The sequence below is a fragment of the Ochlerotatus camptorhynchus genome, unplaced genomic scaffold, assembly GCF_037179485.1.
Source record: "Ochlerotatus camptorhynchus isolate MF236.1 unplaced genomic scaffold, CSIRO-AGI_Acam_v1.1 ptg000816l, whole genome shotgun sequence".
Lineage (NCBI taxonomy): Eukaryota > Metazoa > Arthropoda > Insecta > Diptera > Culicidae > Ochlerotatus > Ochlerotatus camptorhynchus.
This window is the reverse complement of record NW_027041279.1, coordinates 68734-75731: the sequence shown is the minus strand read 5'-3', so window position 1 is coordinate 75731 and position 6998 is coordinate 68734. Positions and strand designations below refer to the sequence as shown.

At 36.1% G+C, this 6998-nt stretch overlaps 1 pseudogene; it reads left to right on the top strand.

The window, feature by feature from the left end:
- Window positions 1-4581: 4581 nt before the first annotated feature.
- Window positions 4582-5967, top strand: LOC135715129 (uncharacterized; annotated as a pseudogene).
- The last annotated feature ends 1031 nt before the right edge of the window (window positions 5968-6998 follow it).

Here is a 6998-nt window from a genome sequence, read left to right as displayed (position 1 = left end):
GCAGGGGAGTTGGCTTCCATTTCTCATAAGTTCCGGATCGAATCTCAATCCATAACCAGTAAAAAAATGACTCACCCGTAACAGACATTACCACCCCCTTCCCTCCCCGGGGCGATGTTTTATTTTTTCGATTTATTTTTAAAGTCGATAAAGTAGATCTGTCAAGCCAACACATACACTCTAAAGTACACTGTTATTTTTTTTAATCAATAAATTCGCCAACCAACAGTAAAATAACAATAATATATAATGTTATTGAAAAAAAATTATATGAGGAAATCACGAAAATTTCATTGTTAAGATACTTAACAACCCCCCTTTTTTATTGTAAATTTTCCATTTACCATGAAATTTACTGTTTTGTACAACATAAATCAAGGTAAATTTATTGTAGACGTAACAATATAAATCATTGTTAAGACAATAATTTTCGTCTTATTGTTACATTGTTTTTTATTGTATTCTTGTTGTTATTTTTTTCGGGCACCCTGGTAGAACAGCAGTGTAGAAGACTGTAGAAGTTGAAAGCAGGCGTAAAATTCCAGTTGGAACGTAATACGTAATAGCATAGAGGTAACTCTAAGACTAGAGCTCCCGAAATAACGTGCTCAACTTTTTGGCTCAGCTCTGGTACTCTCTTCGGTCCCAAGCTAATCGATTCACCCCTCGAAACATAGGAAAAACCAATAACCCCTCATTTTATATGTCAAACTTTCATAGCGAATCAAAACAAACATTGCGCAGTACTAGAATTTCGACTAGAATGGGATACGTTAATCGTTTCCTTGGGACCAATAGGCTAGTCAAGTAGTGAGCCAATTTAAAATCGTTAGTTTCGTATTGATTGGTGGTAATAGTCAAAGAAGGATAAATCTCGCTCTATTCAATGTCAACTTAATTGAAATCCTACTACCACATCGAGGTGAATTGAGTTCAACTCAATTGCCGCATGTAACTCAAGTTTATAGGTTATGCTATGTTTAGACTTTAGAGTTATAACATGTTATAACTGTTGACGAATAATTGCAACACAGAAAACACATCAAGATAGCGCTATAACATGTTGTAACTCTGCAGTCTGAACAAGGTATTGAAAACTTCAAAATTTCAAAATAAACTGAAGAACTTACCAACCAACTTCGCTTGTGTTACTTCGTCCACCTGGTGCAACATTTGTTCCATTCTTTTTAAGTTCTACAAAACATAATTTAAAAAAATAGTTAAATACAAGTTATTAGAATAATAAATGCAACCCGAACAACACGAAACAACCAATGATCGATTCTCTTCGCCGATTTTCTGTTTAAATCTTCTCAGGCATGTAGGTACACAGTCATTTCCAGCTATTTAAACACAGAGTTCGATCAATGAAGCAATAATCTAGCATCTTCTAATATATATTCAAAACACTACTAGAAACACTTTTTATAGCCAAGTTGTCAATGGAGAAGAAAATCGATTGGGATCCTTTGCATGGTTCGGGTTCAGTTTGTTACCTTTATAAGAAGCCGCAGGGACAAACAGCAGTAATAAACACAGCGGCCCTGTGTACGTATGCCTGGTATGCGCGAGCCAGCAGCTTAAACATTCAGCAAACAGCAGCAGTAGCAGTCCGGATCGTGACCGGCAGTTGTACCAGTCCGGATCGGATCGTGAGCGGTGACAAGAGCAGTCTGAAACGTGAAAAGCAACAGCAGTTGCAAGAGTCCGGATTGTGAGCTTTTGTCTAAACGGAAAGAAAATTTTATATACTAGATGGAATATTTGTTACCTGTAGGAGAAGCAGCAGGAGCAAGTATCACCCGGTATATACCCGTTATATATGCGGGCCGGCAGCTTAAACATCCAGCAAACAGCAGCAGTATGAGTCCGGATCGTGACCGGTAGTTGAAACAGTCCAAATCGGATCGTGACCGGTGACAAGGGCAGTCCGAATCGTGAAAAGCAGCAGCAGTTGCAAGAGTCCGGATTTTGAACTTTTGTCTAAATGGAATGAAAAGTTTATAAAGATGCAATGAAATAGGAATCGGATTAGGAAAAAAAAACAAGTTTTATATATGTTACCTTTATGAGAAGCAGCAGGAGCACGTATCAGTAATTAAAACAGCAGCCCTGTATACGCGAGCCGGCAGCTTCAACATCCAGCAAAAAGCAGTAGCAGTACGGATCGAGACCGGTAGTTGCAGCCGTCCGGATCGGATCGTGAACGGTAGCAAGAGTAGTCCGAATCGTGAGAAGCAGCTGTAACGAGAGTCCAGATCCTGAGCTATTGTCAGAATAGAAAGAAAATTTGATTTATATGGAAACTTTTATTTATACAGCCTATTTGTTTCCTTGGAGGCAAAACGTGTCGAAAACAATGTAGAAATCGCCGCCATTGGAATGGTGACGATTTCTGTGGATTTTGTTCCGATTTCATCAGCAATAATTGATTAGCACCAACTTCACTATAGCATATTTATATCGATACTTACGAAAACAACACTATCACGGATACGAATTTTGTTCATTTAAATTAAAAATATACATGTTTATACTCTAAACATATGAATTATTCAAAGTAAATTGAAAGGATGTTTGAAACTAAAATATGTATGTTTGAATTAAATTCAAAAGCAAGTTTATTTCAACAATATCGAAACATAAATTGTATTTGACAGCATCTGTCACTGACGTGTTTGTGTTTGTCTGACAATGATCGGTTTCTGTACGTGGCGAATAAGAATGGAATCATTGTCCGGTGGGACCTGGCCAAGCGGGAATGTTTGGCGGTGATAAAGGCGCAGAAGACCAAGCAGAAAACGAGATCAAGAGGTGGACGGAGCGACACTGGAGCTGGTGAATCTTCACAGAACCAGGGTTTTCTGGAAGATCACCCATCATTCGTGGTGAAGGACTGGTCTCTGGGTAAAGGACTGATATGATTGCATCCGGATCATAAGACGACGATAATGCAAATATAAGCGCACAATTGGTGATTTAACCTAACCGAGCACTTTTATTTGTTTCATCCGAAAATAATTTATAATAATAAATAGAAAATCACGCCATTAAGTACGTTTAATACAAACATCAAAATCATGTTTAAAATAAAAATATTTATTTTTGATTATAAGCTTTCACGTTTATTTTCAACACGAATATTTTTAAAATAAACGTAGCATGACTTTTATTTTAAACATTTATGTCACATGACTTTAAACATAAAATACGTTTGAAATCAATCTATTTTATTTTTGTTGCCAGAACAAACTGACTTTATGTTTATATTTACCTCAAATATTTTTATTTCGATAATATTTTTTCTGCGTGGTTAATACAATTAATCAGTAATAAACAATTTTGCACTACAATTTTTCATGAAAAAACAGCAACTTAAACGAGCTCTTTATTACTTTCGATTTTTCTAGGCTATTGCGTCTTGGCAAATGAGGACGAGCTTGACGAGAGCCTAAGTCGATTACCCATTCGGAAAGTTCAGTTTTACGAACTCAAAAATGGGTAACTTTTGAACTGTCAAAAGTTACCTATTTTTGAGTTCGTGGAAGTGAACTTGAAAATGAGACACTTTAACCCAAAAAATAGGTAGCCCGGACTTAGCGTGATAGTTTACCCATTTTTGGATTAGTTTTAACCGATGTGATTAAAATCTACCTAAATATATGAGTAATTTGGAATTAGCGTGTTTCTACACCGCGAAAACGAAGACGGCATAGAGCATAAAAGGCAAAACTCTAGCCCTCTGGTTGTGGGAGATGGATTTAACTAAATGATTCAGTTTTTGAAATCCTCCTTGGCACATCATAGCAAGCAGACTAAAAAATCAATTTATGCACAATTCCAAAGGATTTATCAAACAAATATTTGAATTAAATTGAATTAAAATCTCGAATCGATATAAAGGACGCATTTCTCCATTGATTTATGTCACTTATACACTGTTATTGAGAGTTCCGAGCCTTTTCACCCTTATAGCATAGAGGTAACTCTAAGACCACTGGGTCCCAAAGAAAATCATTATTATTTTTGGCTCACTCAGTACCAGAACAACGGTCCCAAGCAGTCCCAAGCTCAGTCCCACTCACCCCTGCATGTTCTGCATGAATCCACACACCCCTGATGTTATCTGTCAAACTTTCATAGCGAATCAAAACAAACATAGTGTAGTAATAGAATTTCAACTAGAATAGGGTACGTTAATCGTTTGCTTGGGACCAATAGGCTACTAAAGTGGTGAGCCAATTTAAAATCGTTAGTTTCGTATTGATTGTTGCTTATAGTACGTTCAGACTACAGAGTTATAACATGTTATAGCGCTATCTTGATGGTGGTTTCTGTGTTGCAATTATTCGACAACCGTTATAACATGTTATAACTCTCCAGTTTGAACAATGCATTAGTGAGGTTATCTTTTGGTGAGCGTACTTGCAACGTCCTACTTTGTTTTCTTTCTTCTACTGCACTTGACAACTAGAATTAATAACAGTTTTCAGTGAGCTAATTAAGTTGATATCGAGGTTGATATTAGTTGTAATATGTAGATCTAATTGAAATTGAACGGAGATTGCAAAAGCATCAATAATGCAAGCTGCTGGTGAAGGTAACGAAGCATATTTGATGTACAGATAATTGCTTTCATCCTGTTTTTTCTTACGACAGATTCAGCCACAGTGAGCGTAAGCCACAAAAGTGCACCGGATGTTGTTGTGGATTTAACTATTATTGATATCCTCGATTACGTTGGAGATTCGATTCGCCCTATACGGGAAGGGTTTGCTGTTTTTGTAGCCAACCATATCGTCGTGATTGGATACCGGAACAACTCAAATTAATCCTGTTTTGTTGTTTTTGACATCATCCACATCCAGAGAGCCAGTCACTTTGAATGTATGGGAATGGTAGGAAACCATTGGGAAGTGCATGAAAATTTTCAGTTTTTATTCATTATCGTCTTTATGGGCAGTTTTAGATGCACAAAAATTGCACGAGTACATTACTATGGTGATAAGGTAAACACTCGTTTATTTGTTTTCTTCTGTGAAAGCATGGTTAGTCACAAATCGTGGATTTTCTGATATTCTCCATACTGCAAAAATGATTTTCCTACCACTGAAGGGGCGACATCTCTCGGATCTTCAATATAGCTACTACTCAAATCATATAATTAATTCTAGTGTGGAAGTGGCTGCATATGTGACTCAAAGTTCGCATCCAGGTATTCTCCCTCATGAGGTGAAATTAAAGATTTCTGAGAATGTGAACAGCTGGAAATTAGAATGTTCATGTAAGGCTGGGACAGCAAAGTGCAAGCATATTATTGCTTGCCTCTTACATTTAGAGAAGTATGCAAGATTAGTACTACTCGCACCCCACCCAACTAGTTTTCCTTTAGATGTATTCTGTTAACAACGATGTTATGGTGCAATGCATTCTTGTTGTTGCTTTTTTTCTACACCGTGTTATTCAAATTGATGCTGGATACCCGGTTACCCCGTCACGTACATCACGGTTAAAGCATTCATTTTTAGTTGGCAAGTGATTCCGCCTGTTTTTGAATGCACAATATAGAAAAATCTGATTTTTGACATGAAATGTTACAAACAGCTTTTCTGCAAAAGAACATAGTTGGGTGGTCTGCTGCTTTTTTTTTCAGCATAGTAATGAATACCCTTAATTTAATTGCAGGAATGAAAAGCTTGAATATTTATCATGTACAGACGTGAAACAAGCATGGGGAATTTCAAAATCCCAAAAAACTGCTCCTTGGTGTGCAAAAAAAAAATCGAAATTTGTGCTGCGTTCCAAAATCGAAAAGGATACATTTTCCTGTAGATGACGTGGAAGGGATTTTGACAGAATCGTTCCATAGAATTTTATCAGGTAAATATAATTTTGGTAGAGGGTAATTTGAATCCATATTGATTATTGTGAAACTCACCAGATACGCTCGAGGAATCTAAATCTTGAAATTTTAAACAAATAAGGTGGCCTTGACAAAATTAGAAAAAATAAATTAGATCTTATTTTGCTGCGGCCGTTCACACATTTTTTTCGATTCTATTTATGATCAAGGATAATTTTCAGTTCATGTTTGGACTTTCATATTGAAAGTCACTGAAAATAGACATAGGACATTTTGGAATTAATTTCTGGTAAATTGATTTTGTAAATTTTACTAACCGATTAATTTTTGAAACCATAGAATTTTAAGCCAGTAACTGATCATATCAGGCGTAACATTTTAAAATGGCACAAAAGTGCACACGCGAACCGAAGTACGCCCACGCAAACCAATACCAATCAGGTAAATATAATTTTGGTAGTGGGTAATTTGAATCCATATTGATTATTGTGAAACTCACCAGATACGCTCGAGGAATCTAAATCTTGAAATTTTAAACAAATAAGGTGGCCTTGACAAAATTAGAAAAAATAAATTAGATCTTATTTTGCTGCGGCCGTTCACACATTTTTTTCGATTCTATTTATGATCAAGGATAATTTTCAGTTCATGTTTGGACTTTCATATTGAAAGTCACTGAAAATAGACATAGGACATTTTGGAATTAATTTCTGGTAAATTGATTTTGTAAATTTTACTAACCGATTAATTTTTGAAACCATAGAATTTTAAGCCAGTAACTGATCATATCAGGCGTAACATTTTAAAATGGCACAAAAGTGCACACGCGAACCGAAGTACGCCCACGCAAATCAATACCACTTTCGAAGAATTTCCCCTTCCCGCTGATGTTGTTGGTTTGCGTGGGCGTACTTCGGTTCACGTGTGAAGGGCCTTACAACTTTTGCTGACAAAAGCTTTTGTGCCGTTTTGAAATGTTATGCCTGAATATATCAAAATATTTTTTTTATTTCGTATATCAGATAATATTTATAATTATTATTTTTATATTTAAATTCCAGTTTGTGAAAATTCCGCAATATCAAAACATTCTGCCAGGAGACATTTAAATGAAATGAGAATATTCCCAGACCGT